Source organism: Apium graveolens, chromosome 1 (assembly GCF_009905375.1).
Source record: "Apium graveolens cultivar Ventura chromosome 1, ASM990537v1, whole genome shotgun sequence".
Lineage (NCBI taxonomy): Eukaryota > Viridiplantae > Streptophyta > Magnoliopsida > Apiales > Apiaceae > Apium > Apium graveolens.
This window is the reverse complement of record NC_133647.1, coordinates 178,727,989-178,752,943: the sequence shown is the minus strand read 5'-3', so window position 1 is coordinate 178,752,943 and position 24,955 is coordinate 178,727,989. Positions and strand designations below refer to the sequence as shown.

Below are 24,955 nucleotides of genomic sequence, written 5' to 3'. Positions count from 1 at the left end.
AGTGTAGTTTGAGAATTACGCGTGTAGGATTGATTCTGGAGTTCCCTTTGAAGGCCCGGAAGCAGAACTCACCCTTTTACCTCTTTCACCTTATTCTCTGCAAATTTTAAGCTTGCTCTGTGATAACCTTTCTCTTGTTCCTCTTCGGTCCATTCAGACATGTAGTAGTTCTCTTCCGTAATACCTTTAGATGACGGACCCCAAAACAAACCTCCCCATTGTGGAAAATATAGAAGCAGTATTGGAAGAGTGCAACATATAATCATGATGCCCATGAGAGTTATACATGTCTCAGTTTTGAATCTTGATCCTCTGAAGAAGATTACTTGTGTCAAAACTGCCCCTGCACTTCCACCTCCTCCGATCAACCCTGATATCACGCCAAGTGACCTGTTGAACAGCCAGATAAGGATATTGTACGAATTAGTAACTATAATTATATTTTCGGTCAACAATAATGGTATTTTAGGCGAACAACCGGATAATGGATAATAACTAGTAAGTAATTGTATCTTCGGAGGCAATGCGTAAATAATTGTATTTTCGGCGTTAGTGCGCTCATGTACCGCGCTCATATAATGCTTAGTCATCTTTTCCCAAAATACTCTAGTAATAAATAGTAAGAACGCTTATCTAATTGCGGTTGTATAATATCTAGTCACCTTCTTCCAAATAATAAGAACTAGTAACTATGCTCACCTAATACGATCAAATAATGCCTAGTCATGTTTGCCCAACCATAATAAGAAATAATAACTACGCTCATCACTCATATAATGCTTAGTCACTTTTGCCCAACGACACTCTAGTAGAAAATAATAAGAACTAGTAAGAAATTGTATATTTGGCGGCAATGTGTTTGTATAATACCTAGTCACCTTTGCGCTTACATAATTACAAGTCAGTTTTTCCAATAACACTCTTGTAGAAAATAGTAAGAACTAGTAACTATGATAATATTTTTCAGGCGAACAACAATTGTATTTTAGGCGAACAACCGGATAATGGATAAGAACTAGTAAGTAATTGTATTTTCGGCGGCGGTTTTTTGGCGAATAACAACAGTATTTTAGGCGAACAGCCGGATAACGGATAAGAACTAGTAAGTAATTGTATATTCGGCGGTAATGTGCTCATATAATGCCTGGTCATCTTTTCCCAACACCGCTCTGGTAGAAAATAGTAAGAACTAGTAATCACGCTCATCTAATGCGATCATATAATGCCTAGTCACCTTTTCCCCACAACACTCTGCTAGAAAATAGTAAGAACTAGTAACTATGCTAACCTAATGCGATCATATAATCCCTAGACACCTTCGTCCAATAACACATTCTAGTAGAAAATAGTAATGTTTAGTCAATTTTGCCCAACAACACAAAAAAAATAGTAAAAACTAGTAAGTAACTGTATTTTCAGCGGCAATACGCTCATATAATACGTATACGTAGTTATCTTTGTCCAGCAACACTCTAGTAGAAAATAGTAAGAACTAATAACTGCACTCAACTAATGCAATCGCACCTAGTCATCTATAACCAACAACACTCATCAGAAATTAGGAAAGGCAATAATAGAAATTGAGCAACTGTATAACAAGTCTAAAAGGAGATTAAGTCAATACTGCAAATTTAACAAGCAGAGGATCAGACAATGCTTTACCTAGTGCGTAATCATATCTGCATAACAATTAAACTGTTTGACAGAAGATTATTTACAAAAATGTTACTAACCCTATAAAGGATAACAGAAATTAAATGACTGACAAAGAGTATGATCATACCTGCCTAGCTACTAAACAACCTAATGGTAGATAGTACGTGTTTTACAAGAGGAACACAGACTAGAATAAACAACCACAAAAAGATGAACTGATAACTCATTTTCTTAAATAAGGCCATGAGATCAGCGTTTTTTAAAATCATTATGGGGATGTAGTAATTACGATTAATCAACACAACTAAATATAGTAACAATTACAGAGTAGGGATTAATTTCATGGAAGGTAGACGATGGGAAAAGTGTTCAATATGTTTTTATCAGGTCATGCGGTTCCTATAGAGGATGGGATTAAGTATCCTTGTTTTAAGTTCACAAATAAGATAGAATATATAAATTTACGTGTGCTTCTGGAAGAAGATACCTTCTCGAAACAAAAGGAACTACTCCATATGTTAGACCGCATGAAGCTTGAGCAAATACAGAGAATACCAGCATCACAGTAATGGATGCACTTAAAGATCCCAATCTTCCCAAGAGAACACAAAAGAGGCCTCCAAGAATTTGAAAAACAAACAGGGTCCATAGTCGACCTCTCATCCCGAAACTTGCTGCCATGACATCTGAGATGTAACCTCCTAATTGCCTTCAAAATATGTTTGCTAAATGCTAACCCAAAACTTGCTGCAATGATTCCTGCAGTGTGAAGGTTAACCTGGAATCTATCATAAAAATACTGTGCAATTATATTGTCCACTGTCAGCTCAACCCCGAAACAATACCCGTAAGTTAGTGCTAAGATCCATCCTCTGTAATTTGTGATTGCCTGGTAGAGCACTTTTGAGAATTTATCTTTGTGCTTATCCCCGGATTTCTCAAGTCGTGAGAAGTTGCCGTCAGGCAAGTCTTGTCCTAAGAAAAAGACCGAATAGGCGGACAAGGTTTGGAACAAGGCTGGAATGAAGAAAGCAATTCTCCATGCTGTGAATTTAGTTGCACCAATCTGGTGAATAATTGTAAACACATATGGCATTATGATCTGAGTTGCCCCACCACCAAGGTTTCCCCAGCCTCCAGTTAAGCCATTAGCAGTGCCAACGACAGGAGCAGAAAACATTGAACTCATCCAGTATTGAGTTGACACTGCAGTAAACTGCTGGTGTTGTAAGGAGCATAAGTGTTGCTGAAGCAACACGGGGTCCAAATAAGTCGCATAAAGTTCCCATTATAATTCTTGCAAAAACTACTCATATTGTAAGAATATTGTAAGAATTAGTGACTATAATTATATTTTCGACAAACAATATATTTTAGGCGAACAACCGGATATTGGATAAGAACTAGTAAGTAATTGTTTCTTCGGCGGCACTCATATACTGCACTCATATAATACTAGTCACATTTTCCCAACAACACTCTGGTAGAAAATAGTAAGAACTGGTAACTACGCTCACCGCTTATATAAAGCTTAATCACTTTTGCCTAACAACACTCTAGTGGAAACTGGTTGATAACTTCGCACGGGCACAGATCAAAATATCAATATAAGTATATATAATAAATAAAATTGTACGGTTATTGCAATTTTTCTTTTAAAATTATATGTATTTTTTTATTATAGGGAACCCGCATTTAAGCGACAAGCTCTGACTCAGGAGACATAATAATAAATTCTCCTCCTGTGGGATTCAAACCTGTGACCAAGAGGATAGTTATCCCCTTTTCAACCAACTGAGCCAACCCTTTCGGGCAAATTATATGTATTTTTCATTAACTCAAATCTTATTTGAACAACAAAATCAACGTTATAATTTATATGTTGTTTGAAAAGACATAACTAACATTTTAATCGAAACACGATTAATGGATAATTTAACAAAATATTAAATCAACATTACTAAGTAATTGCATATTAGATTTTTTATTATTAGTTAGATTTGTGTTTTATATAGTTTGTGATCGCATATTTTTTTCTAATAAAATATTCTTTATGTTTGTATAAATTTGCATTTGGTGCTAAAATAGAATTCAATAGGTATGAATCTAGAAATTACGATATAAATTCAATTCCGTTTATATAAAAACAATATGAATATGTGATATATAAGAATCAAAAAAGGGGTAAAATATTACATATAGAATTTTAAGTCATATTGATATAAGAGTAAAAAAAATATAATTGATATATTTAGAGGTAAAGTACGATTTAAAAAGGGGTGAAAAACCTGAATTTTGTGAAACCCAAAAGGGGTGAAACCAAAGTACCCTTTAAAAAAGACGATTTCTCTTATTAATAACAACTAGCTCTATAACCCGTGCAATGCACGGGCATGCTCTAAATTGGGCGAATCGATATTATTTTAGTTATTCTTGTTGATAATATTTCATTGTCCCCCCTCCAAATGATGATGGATTTATTTGTGTATATGAGTAGATTTTTATTGTGATGACATTGGTGCAATAGTGTTGATCTACAATTGACGTAGAGACTTGTAGTTGCATTTCTTGTTTTTTACCGTTAAGAATGATCATGGAAGTTTTTTAGAAATTTTAGTAATTTTACATAATATAGTTGTTTGTTTACATAAGATTTTGTTTTATAATTGTTATTTGAATTTTAGTATTCTTCAATTTTAATTTCCGACCTCGGTAACTCTTTCTCCTCTCTCAAAAAATATTAATAAATCCACATCTCTCGGCATACTAGGCGCTTTCTGGTTGTATTTCATATGTAAACTTTACCAAGATTGTTCATGCCATAATGACGCAGTTAAATACCAATATAAACCAACATTATCATATATTTTATGAATTATGAAGACCATAAGTTAAAGGTTTTTTTACATAAATTCACACATACATATACATATATATGTGTGTGTATTTATATATATATGTATATATATATATAAAAGCCCTTAATTTATTTATTTTTGTGTAAATACAAAAATATAATACTTAAAGTATGACTTGGTTAGATATAAATATATATTCAGTTAGAGGTATAAATGGTTGTGATGCACATAATCATATTTAATATATAAGTTTATCTAGTTCATTTGTTTGTAATATTTAATTCGCAAATGTTTATAATAGATCTAAATATTAGTGTTAATGTGATAAATATGGTATATGCTAGTCAACACATTAAAGGTTAGTGGTAGGCTGTGAAAATATCATTAAAATTAATGCCGAACAATAATATTTTGTAAAATTAAATTTATTATAATTTAAATGTACTACCACTTTTTATAAATAACATGATTTTGTACTCAAGTTTCTCATGTATTAATATTGTTTATTTTGTTATAATAATAATAATAATATAATTATTATTACTATAATATAAATAATAATAATAATTATTATTATTATTAGAATTTTTAATATATATGTTTTATAGACCTGCTATTAAAATGAAATATTTTTTCTTTTTAATGAAATTTAAAATTATTACTATTACTATTAATATTTATTTTTACTTTATATTTAAAATTCACTTATTTATATTATTAATTTGATAATTAATAATGTATGTATTCACGTGTTTAGAATTTAACTTACGTTAAAAATAAGGACAATTTTCGTAGATAAAAAAATTTTGAATCATTAACTAAAAGGGAAATTTAAGGGAAATTTCATTTGAAGATCAGGTTTTTAATTTTCGGAGCAAATAAAAAGGATAAGACAATACTACGCCATGCCAAATAGAAAAATAAACTGAGGATAATATAATATTTTTATTGTCTTGCTCTGATAATTAAGAAACTGCTCTGAAAATATAACATCTCTAACTAAATTATTATATATATACATATATACGTACATACGTACATATGTTTGGATGTATGTATGTATACATGCGTGCATGTATTTCTATAATAATTTGTTATAAATGAATATATATATATATATATATATTAAGTATGCAATTATTAATCTATATTAGGAAGTCAATTATGGGATAACTTATGTATTATATGATGCATGCATGTATCTCTATAATAATTAGTTATAAATAAATATATATTAAGTATGCAACAACTAATCGATATTAATAAGTTAATGATGTGATAACTTATGTATTATATGAATTCTTATGCAATGGTTATCATTTAAATTTTTTATACTAATTTTTTTTAATAGAGTATGTAAATTTTATGAAGAAATTATTTTTAATGACTTGCATATTAATGATGTTTTAATTGAGTTAATAAAAATTACATGAATGAATCTGTATTAATTATATAATAATGAATGAGCATTAATGATTAAAACAAATAATGTATGGATATTAATTACTGTATTTATGATTAAATAATGAATGAGGATAATGGTTAAAACAAATATTGTATGGATATTAACTATTATATTTATGATTAAATTTGCTCATTAATTACTGTATTTATGATTAAATAATGAATGAACATTAATGGTTAAAATAAATATTGTATGGATATTAATTATTGTATTTATGATTAAATTTGCTCAGCGAACCCCCATGTTGCTGTATTAGATATATAGTAGATTAGTTGATAACCCGTGCGAAGTACGAGCCGCGATCAAAATATCAATATATAATTATGATTATAAAAATTTATTATAAATGTAATTTAAAATATATAATAAATAAAATTGTACGATTATTGTAATTATTCTTTTGAAATTATATGTAGTTTTCATTAACTCAAATTTTATTAGAACAATAAACTCGACATTATTATGTGTCTATCTTTCAAAAAGACATAATTAATATTTAACAAAATATTTTATCAACATTACTAATTAATTGCATATTAGATTTCTTATTATTAACTGGATTTGTGTTCTTACATAGTTTGTGTTCGCATATGTTTTCTAATAAAATATTTTTTATGTATGTATAAATTTGTATTTGGTGTAAAAACATAATTTTATAGGTATGAATCTAAAAATTATAATATATATACAATTTTGTTTATATAAGAACAATATACATATGTGGTATATAAGAATAAAAAAAGGAATACCCAAAACACACCACTTTTGGAATTCAACCTTCCAAAATACTCAGATGCGCGAGAACCGCCCAAAATACCGAATGCGGTTCAAGCTTTTAAAACTTACTAAAGAATACGCATGTTGAACATGCATATTCACTTTTGTTACTTTTGATTTTTAGTAGAATGTGCATGTTTAACATGCGTATTCAAAAAATAAAATGTGAATGCGCATGTTGAACATGTATATTCTTTATTAATTTTTAAAGTTTGAATACGCATCCTTCATATGCGTGTTTGGGCGGAACATCCCGTCAAATGGTATTTCGGGTATTTCTCCTCAAATACTGGATATTTTAATTTTGCACATATAGAATTATAATTCATATAGAAAAAAATGTTATATTTAGAGCTATAGTAAGATTTAAAAAGGGGTGAAACCAAAAGTTCGTGAAACCGAAAAGGGGTGAAACCAAAGTACCTCTTAAAAATGGTTCCCAAAAGCATGGTTTATAAAATTTAAAAAATGGGTAAAAATAATACATATTGAATTATAAGTCTATAGGCATCAAAAAGGATAAAAAAATACACTTAAAGTTATATAGTGAATCATAAGAGGTGAAATCAAAAGGTGGCGGAACCAAAAAATAAGTGAAAATAAAGTACCCCTTAAAAAGAGGTTTCGCTTATTAATAAAGGTTATTAATTTCAATATTTTGTTTTTAATATAATTAAGCGTAATTAGTTTAGTTTTATTTTATGTTTTATCCCGTATCAATATGTTTAATTTTGTTTAAGCCTAAATAAATGAATATGTGTGATTGTCTCAATATTTTAATTTTAATATAATAGTATAAATAAATAAAATAGTTGAGTTTTTAATTGATTAGGTTTATAAAATAATCATATAATAATGCCATTAAAATAGTTTTTTAATTAGATAAGATTTATTAAATAAATATATAATAACACTTTTAAAATAATGTAAGGAGTCATATCTTATGTGCATTGCAAAGGAGTGTGTTTTTAGATGCAAGAGAATTGAGATGTTTTTAGAGTCATATCTTATGTGCATTGCAAAGGAGTGTGTTTTAATATATCAATTACCAGCGTAAAAGCCCATGCGAGGCATAGGCATGTATATATATATAAATAATTTCTCGAATAAAATTATATATATTAAAATAATTTTATAATTAGAAAATGGGAAAATGCTTTTTTTGCTTTATCTTATATTGTATATTAATTTTGTAATATCATATATGCTTCTTATGGATCAATTTTTTTGTTAGATTTTATTTCATAAAATTTAAATATATATCAATACCACAAAAGACATAGAATAAATTCAAATTTGGTAAAAAAATATTTTAGATTCAAATGACTTTAAATCAGTGTTATTAAATTAAACAATTTAGTACGTATAAATTATTATTTAAATGTATAATAGTCATGTTTGACCTGGTCGCACATATACTCATGTGATTTTAGTATAAATATAGTATATTTGTAAAATATAAAATTTGACCGCGTAAAGACATATTACAAAATTTTATAATTTTATACAATAACCTACTGAACTGACCCGAACCGACCCTAACCCAATCCAAAAAATTTAACTGAACTTTAATCTAGTTAAAAATGAATAAAATCGAATTAATGAGTTTGGTTAGGATTTTGTGTGTAATCCACCCATTCCAACGCGACCTGCTACTCTACTTGTAATAATATGATTTGAGTTGAATCTTTTTATTCAACCTCTCGTAACATGATTAACAGTTGACATCATTGTGGTAGATGAAAGTAACTTTCTACTTGAAAACGGCATCTAAATGCAACTGTACATAGCCAAATTTTTATTTTGTTAAATTGGCATACAAACTTACTTTAACTAATATTATATATACTTTTGACGGTATTCATGTTGGAACTTGATCAAAAGGACTCTATGTGAGTATAATATGTATCATAGTAAAAACTTGTACTTAAAAAGATCCATCAAGCCTGCTTTCTTTTATCTTAACATTGTTGTACACATATATAATATTTTTTTATTCTGAACGACCCAACTGAACTCAACTTCTAATGGCCCCAACTCGATAGAATTTAATCCGAGTTTTAGTTTGGTTAAAAATTATCAAAATCAAATTAAATGGGTTGACTTAGGGCTTTACAAGTAATCCGCCCAACTCGACCCGCGAGCACCCTAATAGTCATTCTTGGAGTTATCTCACTTTGTTTAACTATGTATAAAATATCAGTTAGTTCCATGAGGTAATATTTATATACATCTTTAATGACCGCTTGATAAATATTAATATTCTTTTCAAAATTTACCACTTGACCCTCGTTTATTTCACATAACATCAGGTCTGGATGAACTCAAGTACACGGTTATATATATCAAGTTCATCGTACACTGGTCTAAGAAAAGTATTATCATACTTGAAGATCTAAATTTTTAACTCAAATTTACTGCAAATTTTGTTATTTTTTTGAATCTTTGTGTATTTTATTTAATTATGTTATTAATAAATTTTTAAACAAATGTAATAATATTTGAATTGACTGTAATACACAAACACACATTACTTCAAGTACAAAAATAATGTATATGTAATATAAATAAAAAAAGTTCACTGATTGTCAACGTATTTAGTATTTCATTTAGCAAATTGATTGATATAACTTTGTGCTTCAGTTTAGTATATCTTATAAAAATCTGTTATGAAAAAAGCACATTTTTTATCATTCCAATTTTATAAGTTTTTGCTTATTTAAATTTACAAAAAGACTGTAGAATGTTTAATCGATGATAATATTTTTTGCGTTTGCGATATTTTGTGTTTCAGAATCTCAACCTAGTTATTCACTTTTAGGGTGAATATGGTGAATATGTAGAGTTAGAAAGTTGAGAAGTGTGAATGTTTTTTTTTAAAAAAACCGTTGAATTAGTGAGGGTGAAATAAATATCAAAATTAATAAATAACGACATGTCATTTTAGCGAGTGTACATTATGACAAAAATTAATAAGAAATAGATAGGACGAACGTACCGTAATTGGGTTGTACATTTTTTGTTATATAATTTAATATATATAATCAATGGTCATTTATTATAAACTATTTATTTGCGTTTTTCAATATTTGTTTGTTAAATTTTTGTAGAAAGTTTTGATGTTATTGCTAGGTGGTAAAAAATTCAAAATTTTCAGGTTGTTAGTTATCAATACCTTAAATAAAAATCATACCTTATATTATTAGATAATATTTGCCAAGTATATGAGGCATCACATACTATTTGGTTAGTATGAGAAATTATATAATAATGCTCAAATTCGGTTTAAATCTGATTTATAATATCCGGACTACATTATATTTGAATCAAATTATATCAAATTCAAATTTAGACATTACAAATTAAAATGATCTCATTCTTGAGCATGAATTTGTTACGTTTCACCCCACTTTACACCCTTATTAGTAATATGACTAATTTAAATAAAGTACATATAATGATATTATAATAATTAAAAATATATTTAGCATTATTTAATCAAAAATAATTTAAGGGTAATAAAATTTATAAAAGATGATTGAATTTATAATTATATATAAAACTATGAAAATTGAAAAAAAAAGGAATTATATAAAAATATAATCAACATTTTATTTGCTCAAAGTTAAAATAATATAAGAAATTAGGACAGAAAGAGATGATGTGCTTTATTTAATAAAAATGTAAAATAAACTTAAAGATCTTTGTATCATATTGGTTATGAGATCAGTTTCCTTGTAGGATGATAGGTGTTCGATTCTAAGTATCAACATAATCCACATAATTTTCTTATTTTAGCACAATTATATTAGAATGTCATTTTTCAAAATTTTTGGTATACAAGGGTAAAATGGTAACTTTTTAGCCTATTTTATTGTCTCAATTTGCCTATAGTCCCCTTTTAATATATAACTGAAGACTATAATAACTAAATTAAAAAAAACGGAGTGACATAAATAGATAATATAAATCAGTATTTGATTTACTAAAAAATTAAATTTATAAAAAGAGAATTTGATAAAAAGAGAGAATATGATTTATCTAATAAGAATATTAAAATGAATTCAAACAGTTATGTAGCATGTATAGTAGCAACACAAAATTGATAAGGTAAAGGGTTCGATTTTTAGGTGATACATTATTTCTACTTATTTTTACCTAAAATTGTGCAAGGATGACATTTTATAAATTTTTAACATAAAAGGGTAAAATCGTAATTTTACAACCATTAAAATGACTCAATTTGCCTCTATTTTTCTTTTTATATATTGAAGAGATAATACATTTTTAATCAATTTTCATATTTTAATGAAAAAATAATAAAGTAAGGCTAATTTCATAATTTCAGCTAGTACCAACCGATCAACTACCAAATTTTTAATGGTTCGTCTATTATAATATAGTATTGAGCAGGGTGAATAGTGTATATAATTTTATTTGGACCGAGACCATTATACATATTTTATCCTATTTGTATTTATATAACATTTGATTAGTCGACTACCAACTAAATTTTCAATATTTCGTCTTTAAAATATAAGTAAAAAATCTGTAATTATATAAGTTCGTTAAATCAACCAAATTCAAGTAATTATATTTAATTTGTTTTGAACTTTATTTTAGTCCATGTTGATATTATTTTGTTTTAACCCATATGAGTTGTATAGATATTTTTTATCTCGATGTCTATTTATCGTGAATAATCTTTCACTTTTAATTTTGGTTTAGCCTAGTTCAGTCATACAATATTTTTACCTGTGTCAGTAATATTTTTATTTATTTTGTTTTAACCCGTTGCAGCAAATTCAGTTAACTATACTTAATTTTTTATTTATTATTTTAGCTCGCACATCAATAATATAATTTTGTTTAAGCATGAATGGATAATGTTTATTATTTGATTTTTTTCACGGGCCATTATACATACCAACGAATTATCTTTTGATTTAATTTTTTTTAGACGGTTCAATAGTGTAATTTATTTTGACCCGATTGAATAGTAGTTATGATTTTGCTTCACCCGAGACCTTCATGCATATTTAATATTATTTGTATCTACATAACATGTGAATACACGGTCATACGATTAACAAGCGAATTTTTAATTTTTTAGAGTAAATAGTAAAATATGTATAAAAGTATCGATAGTAAAGAAGTATAGATTAGGCCCCATACTAATAATAATCAAATAGGCCCCATAATAATAACTTTTAAATAATAATAATTTAATATTTTTTTCACAAATCATGGTTGCGGGGTTTATAAGGGGGAAAAGATAATGGGGTTGGGCTGAGGCTGAAGTTTCAACCATCATCCTCTATTCCCATTCTGCATGGATCCGGTATCATAAGTATATTTTACTGTAATTATTTCATCTTATATTTATATATTTGGCTTAAAATCGATTCTGACAATTAAGATATACTTCAATATTAATTAAAATATACTTTAATATAAATTAGTATAAATTAATAAGGGTAATAAAGTAAAAAATAACATGAATAATAAAGTAAGGGAAATTAAGTAAATTCAGCAAGTACCGACTGACCTATTACCAATTTTTTAATGTTTCGTCTATTATAATATAGTATAGATAGATGTATAAATGATTCTATTTTATTATTTTAATAAAAAATGAAAAATAATTCTACGAAAAATAGAAATATCGTAATTATTATATGATTCCAATAATCTATATTTTGTTAAAAACCAACATAAAACTCTATGAAAGAGAAATCTGAAAGAGAAATCTGTGGGTGAAATCAAAATACGGCATAACCGTACTAAGATAAAATGAAATACCATATCAAGAAATAATTTAGAATTTTACGAAAATAAAACTGTAATCATATTACAGTTTGAACAACTTTATAATTTTCAATGGTGAAATCAAAATATAGTTTCTATAATATCCATATCATATTATTAAAATGGAATTCCATCAACAAATTAAAAAATTCTAAATTAAAATATTTCAATTTAAACACATGACCTATTTACTTGGTCGGGGTTTATAGTTCTCGAAATCTATTTAATTGGGCCAATTTATGAACCTATTTATTTTAAAACATAATTAAAAATAAGATCCAAACCTATAAAAATAATAAATAAGTATGACTTATAAAATTCAAAAAATGGGTAAAAATAATGCATATAAAATTATAAGTCATATAGGAATCAAAAATGATAAAATAACATAAAAGGTGAAACCAAAAGGTGGTGGAACCAAAAAATAAATTAAACCTAAGTACAACTTAAAAAGAGGTTTCGCTTATTAATAAAGGTTATGAAATTGTAAAAACTAGTAAGTAACTGTATCTTCGGCGATAATACGCTCATATAATGGCTAGTCATCTTTACCCAACAATACTCTAGTAGAAAATAGTAAGAACTAGTAAGTAATTGTATCTTCGCGACAATGCACTCATATAATGCCCCTATAATGGCTAGTCATCTTTACCCAACAATACTCTAGTAGAAAATAGTAAGAACTAGTAAGTAATTGTATATTCGCGACAATGCACTCATATAATGCCCAACAACACTCTAGTACAAAATAGTAAGAACTAATAGGTAACTTATCTTCAGCAACAATGCGCTTATATAATTCCTAGTCACATTTGCCCAACAACGCTTTAGTAGAAAATGATAAGAACTAATAATTATGCTTACGTAATGCGCTAACATAATTTCTAGACAATTTTGCACAACAACACTCTAGTAAAAAAATAGTAAGAACTAGTAATTACTCTCATATGATGTACTCAGTTAACGCCTAGTCAACTATAACCAACAACGCTCCAGTAGATAACACACGAAGAACTAGTAACTAACTTCATCAGAAATTAGGAAATGCAATAATAGAAATTGAACAACTTTATGAAGAACTAGTTACTAGTCTAAACGAGATTAAGTCAGTACTGCAAATTTAACAAACAAAGGATCGGACAATGCTTTACCTAGTGCGTAATCATATCTGCATAACAATTAAACTGTTTGACAGAAGATTATTTAAAAAAATGTTACTAATCTATCAAGGAAGACAATAACAAAAATAAAATGACCGACAAAGAGTATGATCCTACCTGCCTAGCTACTAACAACCTAATGGTAGATAGTACGTATGAGTAACTCATTTTACAAGAGGAACACAAACTAGAATAAACAACCACAAAAAGATGAACTAATAACTAATTTTCTTAAATAAGTCCTTGAGATCAGTGTTTTTAAAATAATGTTTTTAAACAACGAACAACCCTGATATAAAGGTACACCCCTAAACCCTACCTTCGGACTATATATACCCCAAAGGGAAGGGATTTAGGGGTTACGTTCTCTTACACATAAATATACACACACAGCCACCTTGCATCCCTATTTATCTTCATCTTCCCCAAGCGAGTTCTTACTCTCACACCAGAGGCGCCGCAGGGCTCAAACCCCCCTCTGGTGTTGTTTTGCAGACACCCCACGACAGCTACATCGCAACCGCGAGAAGGGTCTAGGATAGGCGTCGGAAAGAGCAACCCCGCACACCGAATCATTTGCGCTAGAAGGAGGGGCTCTCTATTCTAGGGTCCCGGTGCCCCTGGATTCACCTCCATCAGTAAACTCTTAGAGGAGTCCATTTCTTTAGCCTTTAAGAACACAAGCAACCTAGCTCTCTCATAACCATGAATATTATTTATTTAAGCCACATTTGTGTGTGCTCGTCATTTTAGGCGACGTTTGTGTGAGCCCGGTTTTGTTCATTTTTAAGCCACGTTTGTGTGTGCTATTAATAGTTTTGATTGTTTTAGAACTCATATCTTCTTTAGCTTGCATACTGTCTTCGTGTTATAGACCCAGTTAAACTTATTCCGCAATATTGTTAGTAAAACCCAGAAAGTTTGTTTGCTGTTGTTCTGGGTAATTTTTGCTATTTTTGAAAAACAACCTTATATCTACTTTTTTAGCTTGAAATTTTGGTCAGTTGTTGTTTGTACACTTGAGACAATAGCAAGTGCAGGGAAGAGTACGGTTGGGAGACCCTCTGCCGATATCCAGGACCAGGACCATTCACAGGTACGGGACCCTGGAGCTGACCAAGACACCATCCACGAACAAGCATTGACACACACCCCAATCATGGAAAGGGTAGTAACAACCCGGGATGCTAGAAATTTGATCGAGCTGAACCAATACAAGTACACCAATGTTTCAGTGACAGAGGAATACATGGCCAACCTGACTAGTGATGAAGTAGATGAAGCAATCTGGCTATAGAGGGATGAGCAGGCCCATGCTCAAGAGGAAGCTGAACAAGAAGAGGAACCGGAAGAGTCTGGGTACTCTCAACAATCCCGAAGATATCTCTTTGACCGAATCGAAGCTAAAGGGAAGAAGCACCAAAAAGATCAAAGCAGTCAGAAAGAGACAGAAGCAAGAGAAAGAAGAGGTTGGAAGAAATGAAAGAACAGATAAGAAGGGAGAAAATCCTTAAAAAAATCAAAGATAAGCCATTCTACTATCCGTTAAAGCCAATACAGACTCCCTCAGAGAGTTGGCCTTACAATCGACAATGTGATTATGATGAAACTGATAAGTGGAATTTATATCCACTTGGAACGCTTCATATCAGCTTAAATTGGTATTTTGGACTCAAGTATTTGGTATTTTTGATGTGTTTGGTGGTTAGTTGTTTCAGGGCACTAGTCGAAGGTGGAATTGAGCTTTCAAATGATTTTATGCTAATAAGAGGTTAGGAATGGAGTTGCGGAATATTGCACGAAGATCAGAGCAAAAATTATCAAAATGCAGGAATTTTTCCAAAGAGCAGGCGCGTCCGCTCCCATGTTGATAGAGAGAGCGCGCCTGCGCTCTAGTCTCGTGCGCCCGCACCAGTTGAAAGCTGTAGAATTATGTTTCTACTCTGATTTGGTTATTTGGAGAGTCCGGGTGATCCTGGGGCTTATATATAAAGATAAGAAGACATTTTTTAAAAAAAGGAAGCCAGGGAGAACATTAAGAAGACCTTGAGCATACAAGACAACTAAGGAGAAGAAGAATTAGTTCATTCTTTTGTATTCTTCAAATTAGGCGATACTTTTGGACGCTTGTTTTTTATTTGTTCTAAACCATAGTACTTTTATATTATCTCGTAGTATTCTAAACTTATTTAGTATCATGTTTTCATTCGAACACGTGGTGACGATGTGTTCGATCATGAACTAATTGTTGTCATGGGGTTCTAGAGGATTTATTTTTGGATTTCAATAGTTGATTATTTTACATCTTTAGTGTGTGGTGATTCATGATTTCCTAGTTTGGTTGTGCTTATTCGTCTTTGATGCGTAGCTAACATCTAAGATTGTTTGTTAAGCTCTATTAAAGCGACAATGAATATATAGGTTTAGAATTTGCCATGCTAGCATAGGTTTATGTATGAATTGACATGCATAATTCATGGAGTAATTTTAACCATCTTACACACCCTATGTAATCATAATAGATAACTTGTTCTTAAACTGTTATGTTTTCAAATCTTATAGACATATAGGGTCTAAGTATAATTGGTGTCTATTTGGATTCTATCTTGATTGTGGATGCTCGGTAGTAGGGTATACGTATACCGAAAGATAGCGTATACTAATTTCGTGTTATCTCATTAGTTATCATCACCATCGCATACCATTGATAAGGACATAAACTTTGAATGAAGTACTTAATAAAGTAAGAATCCCATGTTTTATTCTTATATAAGTAATTCACTTTTAATCTCTTAGTTAATGCATGCTAGTATAATCTCTTAAGTAGTTAATCAACTCAATTTGTTACTTATCTTAGTTGTGAACGATAATCATATATTGTTGCATAAGTGCATAATCTAAACTTAACCTAAACCGGTCTATGTGGGAACGAACTTGACTTAATCTTATACTACTTGTGATCGCGGACGCTTGCGTGTATTTTCACGTGTGTTTTAGTGTGAACAAGTTTTTGGCGCTGCCGCCGGGGACTCGGTCTTAATTTTTAGTTTATGTGCTTGACAATAGTGGTCGTTAAAGTTCACTGACTCGGATTACTGTACTTACTATGGTTACTTTGTTGTGTTCAGGTACTCTAGAGAGCGTGTATACGAACACATTCTTAATCTCGTAAGGAAACACTATACGAAGTTGTAGAAGAGGAAAAAGAAGTTTTCGAAGAAATTGAAAAAGTTAAAGAAGAAGTTTTGATTACAATGAGAGAACCAATAGCAGCAACAAAAGCGTTGATGGATTATTCTCAACCAAAGATCAATGACATTCAATCTAGCATTTTCATGCCAGCTATCGCAGCTAATACCTTAGAGATCAAGCCTGACACAATTCAAATGGTACATAATTCAGTCCAGTTTGGGGGTTCTCTAACGGAAAATCCCATATGCACATTAGGGATTTCATCGAGATCAGTGACACCTTCAAATTTGATAATGTTTCTGAAGATGCTATGAAACTGAGACTTTTTCCATTCTCTCTGAGGAATAAAGCTAAGAGTTGGTTGCACTCTCTACCAACTGTTCTATTGCGACTTGGGAGGATCTTGCTCAGAAATTTCTTACTAAATTCTTCCATATGGCAAAAACAGTTGCAATCAGGAATGCTCTTAATCAGTTCGTGCAGCAATCGGGAGAATCTTTATGTAAAGCTTGGGAGCATTATAAGGAGATGCTTAGGAAGTGTCCTCATCATGGAATGACTGACTGGATGGTGATCAATTGCTTTTATAATGGTTTGGGAGCACAGTCAAGACCTATGCTCGATGCAGCATCATGTGGAGCCTTATGGGCTAAGAGCTATGAGGAAGCTTATGAGCTAATTGAGATGATGGCAGTGAATGAATATCATAATCTAACTCAGAGGCTACCACAAGGCAAGGTAGCAGGAATTTTGGAGGTGGATACAGGTACGGCTATCGCTGCTCAGCTAAAGGCGTTGACTATGAAGGTCGATTCTCTGACCAACTATGGTGTTCAACTGGATAATGAGTGTTTGTGAGCTTTGTGCAGGATCACATGCGATGGAGCAATGTACTATATCTAGTGAGTCAGCTCAGTTTGTGAGCAACTTTCAGAGGTCGCAGCAACCAGTTCTTGCCACTTATCATCCTAACAACCGCAATCATCCTAACTTTAGCTGGAGAAATAATCAGGGTGGTATGCAACAGCCACAACAACCATACCAGCAGTTTAGAAACAAGCAATTCAATCCTCCTAGTTTTCAGCAACAGTTCGCACCAAGGCAACAATTTCAGCCACAGGGAGTGCAACAACAATCTCATGGAGGTGTCAATCCATCTTCGAATAGAAAATCTGAATTGGAGGAGTTGAGGCTTATGTGCAAAAGCCAAGCGGTTTCGATTAAGACTCTGGAGAATCAATTAGGGTAGATTGCTAACGCCTTATTAAACCGACCACAAGGAACTCTTCCAAGTAGGGTGGAGCGCGGTTTGGTTCGGGGCGGTTTTTGGCCAAAACCGAAACCGAAACCTCATGTCCTTGGTTTTTAAAATTGAGAACCGAAACCGTCGGTTCGGTTTCGATTTGAAAAACCTCAGTTCGGTTTTAATCGGATCGGTTTCGGTTTTAAAACCGCATCACTCAAAATTAAAAATACAAATATAATTATTAGAATTTTGAAGTAAATAAATTATAAAATACATTTGTTGCCAAATAAGAAATTACAAAGTTTATAATAAAATAGCTTTATAACAGTTGATGACATAATTTTCTGATTATATTTGTTGTATGCTTATTCGACAGTGCATATCAACAGTTACAGAACTAAAAAACAAGGCTTAAACTATAGAAGTTGCCAGAAAAATTTAGTAAAAAGTGAACCACTATAACTTTTTTTTATTAGTTCAGTACTTCACTTTATAATATATAATTATATATATACATATGTTACATGAATATTAATTTTAGAATTTTATATTATATAAATATAATATTTATTTATCAATTTTAATAAGACAAACAAGTATATCCTCCACCTCCATATCTTAAAAGGCTTCAGAAGCAGAAGTTCGACAAGCAATTTACTAAGTCTTTGGAGGTTTTCAGGAAGTTGCACATTAACATACCTTTTGCGGAAGCTCTAGAACAAATGCCAAGCTATGCTAAGTTCATAAAGGGTATTCTATCTCGGAAGCTAAAACTTGAAGAGTTGGAAACCATTGCGCTAACGAAAGAGTGCAGTGTTGTGCTGCAACAGAAACTTCCATCTAAGCTTAAAGATCCAGGAAGCTTCGCGATACCTTGTACCATTGGCAATCTTTCTTTCGACAAGTGTTTGTGTGACTTGGGATCTAGCATCAATCTGATGCCCTTGTCCGGTTTCAAGAAACTTGGTCTGCCTGATCCAAAACCTGTAAACATGTCCTTGCAACTGGCTGACTGTTCCATCACTTATCCACGAAGAGTAGTGAAGGATATCTTGGTTAAGGTGGATAAACTCATCTTCCCTGCTGATTTTGTCATTCTGGACTTCGAGGGAGATAAGAAGATTCCCATCATCATGGGGAGACCATTCTTAGTTACAGGCCGAACTCTGATCGATGTGCAGAAGGGTGAGCTTACTATGAGAGTTCAGGGTCAAGATGTGACTTTCAATGTCTTCAATGCAATGAAATTCCTTACTGATGAAGATGAGTGCTTTAAAGTAAATTTGGTTGACTCTATAGTGACTTCAGAGATTGATAAATTGCTAAGGACTGATGCCTTAGAGAGAGCCTTAGCAGGGGAATCTGATAGTGAAGATGAAGAGTGGGCAGAGCAGATGCAGTATTTGAATGCTTTGTCATGGAAAAGGAGAGCGGACTTGCCATTCGAGTCTCTTGGATTATCAAAGCTTAAAAATTCTTAGGAGCGTCTTAAGCCTTCTATTGAGGAAGCTCCCACACTTGAGCTAAAACCACTTCCTGATCACTTGAGGTTTGCTTTTTTAGGTGATGCATCTACTTTGCATGTTATTATTGCATCTGACCTTTTAGGTAGTGATGAAGATAAACTTTTGCGAGTTCTGAGAAAGTTTAAATCAGCGATTAGTTGGACTATAGCAGATATTAAGGGAATTAGCCCTTATAACTGCATGCATAAAATTCTACTTGAGGAAGGAAGTAAGCCAACAGTTGAACAACAGAGAAGACTCAATCATATCATGAAAAAGGTTGTGAAGAAGGAAATTCTTAAATGGCTGGATGTAGGGATCATCTATCTGATTTCTGACAGTTCATGGGTGAGCCCAGTGCAGTGTATGCCTAAGAAAGAAGGCATTATAGTTGTTGCTAATGAGAAGAACGAGCTCATTCCTACTCGGACAGTCACAGGGTGGAGAGTATGCATGGATTATTGAAAGTTGAATAAAGCCACCAGGAAGAATCACTTTCCTCCTTCATTCATTGATCAAATGCTTGACAGGTTGGCTGGCCATGAGTATTATTATCTTCTAGATGGGTGTTCGGGCTATAATCATATTTGCATTGCCCCAGAAGATCAAGAGAAGACCACTTTACTTGCCCTTTTGGCACTTTCACTTTCCATCGAGTTTCTTTCAGACTTTGTGGTGCACCCGCTACTTTTCAGAGATGCATGATGGACATATTATGATTGGCACTAATGTGGAGGTATTCATGGATGACTTCTATGTGTTTGGGACTTCGTATGACGAGTGCTTGCATAATCTTGGTTTGGTGCTGAAAAGATGTGTTGAGACCAATCTGGTGCTCAACTGGGAAAAATGTCACTTCATGGTGCAACAGGGTATCATTCTTGGGAACAAGGTATCTATCAAGGGTCTTGAAGTGGATAAGGCCAAGGTGGGGGTTATTGAAAATCTTCCTCCACCAATCTCAGTTAAAGGAGTCCGCAGTTTTCTTGGTTCTGCGGGTTTTTATCGGCGATTCATCAAAGACTTCTCCAAAATCTCTAAAACCTTGTGCAATCTGTTAGAGAAGGATGTTCCCTTCAAATTCGATGAAGAATGTCTAGTTGTTTTTAAGAGCTTGAAGAAGAGATTGACTACAACACCTGTTATTACTGCACCTGATTGGAATGAACCCTTCGAGATAATGTGTGATGTTAGTGATTTTGCAGTTGGAGCAGTTCTTGGCCAGAGAAAGAAGAATATTTTCCACGTGGTTTACTATGCTAGTAAAACCCTTAATAGTGCTCAGCTGAATTACACTACTACATAGAAGGAGCTCTTGGCAATTGTCTACGGTTTCGAGAAATTCTTATCTTACTTACTTGGAACAAAAGTGGCAGTTTTCACTGATCATGCCACTATTCGATATCCGGTCTCGAAGAAAGATTCAAAACCTCGCTTGATTCCATGGATTCTATTGCTTCAGGATTTCGAGCTGGAAATCAAGGACAGGAAAGGTACGGAAAATCAGGTAGAGGATCATCTCTCATGTTTGGAAGATCAAGGCAAAGCTTCACAAGATAAGACTTTAATCAATGAATCTTTTCCCAATGAGCAACTTTTTGGGTGCAAGAAGATGAACCATGGTTTACAGATATGGTGAATTATCTTGTGAGTAATGTCATTCCCCCAGAACTCTCTTATGCTCAAAGGAAGAAGTTTCTACATGAGGTGAAGTGGTATCGATGGGATGAGTTATTCTTGTTTAGACAGGGGGCAGATCAGATTATCTGGAGGTACATTCTGTATAGCGAGACAAAGGGTATCCTGCGAGACTGTCATTCTACTGTGTATGGTGGCCATTATTATGGTGGAGAGAAGACAGCTGCCCGAATTCTTCAAGCGGGATTTTTCTGGAAAACTTTGTTTAAATATGCTCATCAGTTCGTGTTAAGATGTGATCACTGCCAAAGGGTTGGAAATATGTCCAAGGGAGACGAGATGCCTCTCAATGTTCTTCTTGAAGTTGAGACTTTTGATGTTTGGGGAATCGACGTCATGGGGCCATTTGTCTTGTCATGCAATAATCAGTATATTCTTTTGGCGGTGGATTATGTGTCATGGGTTGAGGTTAAAGCTTTGCCAACCAACGATGCTAAGGCGGTTATCAATTTTCTTCATAAGCAGATATTCATACATTTTGGTACTCCAAGGTTCATAATCAGTGATGAGGGATCACATTTCTGCAATCACAAATTTACTGTATTAATGGAAAAGTATCATGTGAATCATCGTGTTGCCACAGCCTACCATCCTCAAATTAATGGGCAAGCTGAAGTGTTGAATAAAGAGATCAAGAAAACCTTGGAGAAGGTTGTGAGTGCATCGAGGAAGGATTGGTCGATGAAGCTAAATGAAGCTGTTTGGGCCTATAGAACAACATTCAAGACTCCTCTAGAAATGTCTCCGTTCCAATTGGTGTATGGGAAGACGTGTCATTTACCTGTGGAGTTAGAGCATAAAGCGTATTGGGCTTTGAAGAAGCTGAATCTGGACATGGTAGCAGCTGGAGAGAAGAGAATGCTTCAACTTAATGTACTCGATGAGTTTCAACTACAGGCTTATGAAAATAATAAAGTATATAAGGAGAAGGTCAAGAGATGGCATGATAGGAGGTTAGTGCACAAGTCATTTGTGCCTGATCAGTAAGTTCTATTGTTCAACTCTCGTCTCCGACTTTTTCCAGGAAAGCTTAAGTCGAGGTGGTCAGGTCCGTTCATTGTCAAAACTGTGTTTCCACATGGAGCTGTGGAGATTTTTGATAAGCATCTGGACCATGCGTTTAAAGTAACTGGTCAGGGGTTGAAGCATTACTAAGGTGATACGGCAAACCGTGAGGTGGTGAGCCTCGTTCTTACGATGACTTGATTTCGAGTTTTCACTTCAAGCTAATGACATAAACCAAGCGCTTCGTGGGAGGCAACCCATGTTTGTTGTATAGTAGCTTCAAGAAAAAAAACAAAAAAAATCAAGATTCTAGAATTTTTTCCAGAAGCACGACAGGCCCGTGCCTGAAGCAGGGCGGTCGCGCGACCCATCTGGAAAAGAAAAAAAGAGATAAAAATCAAAAAATTCAGTTTATACCAAGCCCAACCCGAAATTAAACCTATTTATACCCTAATTCTTCACTCTAAACACTTCTAATCCCACACCCATTCTTTTACCTATTATATATATACATCTCTTATTATACACATACATCTCCGATTCTCACAAAACCCTAGCTTCTCCTATACACTACAAGCACCCAAATCTCTTTTCACTTGTTGTTATCGCACCCAAATTAGCGAGAACCGCTGGGAGTAGTAGCACTCATCCCTCGTCTACCGAAGATTCTAGTGTGGGAGCTACGGCTAACAGATTTTCTTTTCCGGAGGCTCAGGTAGAGTTTACTAGGTTGATGTCTAAGTCGATTGCTAAGGAGAGGGGATTCTTACCCACGGTGAATGATGGGAAGCTTTTGACTATGATTATTGAGTTGGGATGGAAGACTTTCTGTGAGACACCTGTTGCGGTCCCGATGAGCATTGTGCGGGAATTTTATACAAATGCTAAGGCGGAAAAGAATGGGTTTTCTGTAGTTCATGGGTTGATTGTTGATTATACTCCTGAGGTTATTCGTCGGGTTATTAATCAACCCGCGAGGAAACCGACAACTGAGGATTGGGTGCAGAAGTCTAGGGAGGATTTGGACTTGGATTATATTGTGGTAGAGTTGTATGTTCCGGGCACAGAGTGGAAGTGCAAGGCGGGCACGAAGAGCCGCTTAATTTTCCTGCTTCGTGTATGAACAAGTATGCTAGGGTTGGAACCTGTTTGTGTGTGCTAATATCATGCCATCTTCGCATTGTCATGAGGTTACTGTGGATCGGGCTATTATGCTATGGGGGATTTTGAATGAAGAATATATTTATCTCGGATGTGTAATTCATCAGAGTATGCTGCATTTTCTGCGAGGGGGTACCATGGAGACGATTCCTCATGCCTCTATTGTTATGAAGTTGTGTGCTTCGGTTGGTGTTCGGTGGCCTGAGCATGAGCAGCTACAGCTGCCGAGTGCTCCCATTGATAGTTCTACGATTACAGTGATGTAGGAGTGGTATAGCGGTAAAGCCGATGAAAAGGGCTTGGGTTATACATATGATTATCTACTGGGTGGCCGGCAAGCTGATCAGACTTATGCAGGGGGTTCTTCTCAAGCACGTCAGGCAGTTACTAGATCCTCTCGTGGAGCCGCTAGATCTTCTCGTGCCCAACATACAGGGGATATTTCTGGACTTGGAGATACGCAGTACAGGCGATTGACCAGCCGCATGGATGGGATGCACGACATTCATAGTCGTTTTGCTGCGGATTTGACATAGGCTTTGGGTATCGCTTTCCGGGCCACTGGTGTCGAGATTGATTGGCCTGTATTTGGAGTTGATTCGGTGTAACTGCCTCCTGATACTCCACCCGAGGAGGGTGATCCTACCGACTATTAGGTATGCCTTGTATCCTTATTATTATCTTCAATGAGGATATTGAAAATTTTACGTTTGGGGTGATAATGTAAGGATTAGTAGTGTGTGTTGTGTTCATATAGATTCATATTGCATGTTTAGTGGTAGTTCATTTGTATTTTTGCATGATTGATCTTTTAGGTCATATTTGTTTGCATGTTTTTTATTATTATGTGAGTCCATGTAGTTGCATTTGCATGCATATAACATGATCCCTTAGGATGAGCTGTTTCTGATTGATTGGTTGATGTTAATTTAAGTGTAGTGATGTCGAATAGAGGGATGTTTAAGTCCGAATGAATTGATTTGCATGTCCAGAAATAAAGTTTTTTTCACAAGTCTTATAGGTTGCTTTTGAACTAGATCATGATCATACTTGTTTGTTTGTTGGAAATCACTTGGTTATATTTAGAATTTTTGTTATTCTTGTAATGACACAGGAACACTAATTTTTAAACTGGGGGAAAATCATGTATTTCATTGCTTGTTGTGAATAAAGCTAGGCGTCAAATGACTAGTAGTCAGCTCATATTTTTATGAGTAGTCTAGGGTTTAATGAGATGGAGCGAAACACACTCATTCAGAATCATTGAAAAAAAGAGAAGAAAATAAGAAGAAAGAAAAAAAATAGAAAAAGAAAAAAAGATTTTTTTTGTGCTAGTATGTGTTTATGTAGAATTGACCAAAAGTGAACTCTTTAATCCTCGAGCAATTAAGTTCTAGGGGACTTTGTGCCTAGTGACCTAAGGC

General features: G+C 32.9%; 1 non-coding gene and 1 pseudogene across 1 annotated transcript; both read right to left on the bottom strand.

The window, feature by feature from the left end:
* On the bottom strand, positions 1-19,183 carry LOC141712194 (high affinity nitrate transporter 2.5-like; annotated as a pseudogene).
* Positions 17,367-17,473, bottom strand: LOC141683582 (small nucleolar RNA R71). Its single transcript, XR_012560360.1, has one exon. It is a non-coding gene; the product is annotated as a small nucleolar RNA R71 (small nucleolar RNA).
* Positions 19,184-24,955: the final 5,772 nt, after the last annotated feature.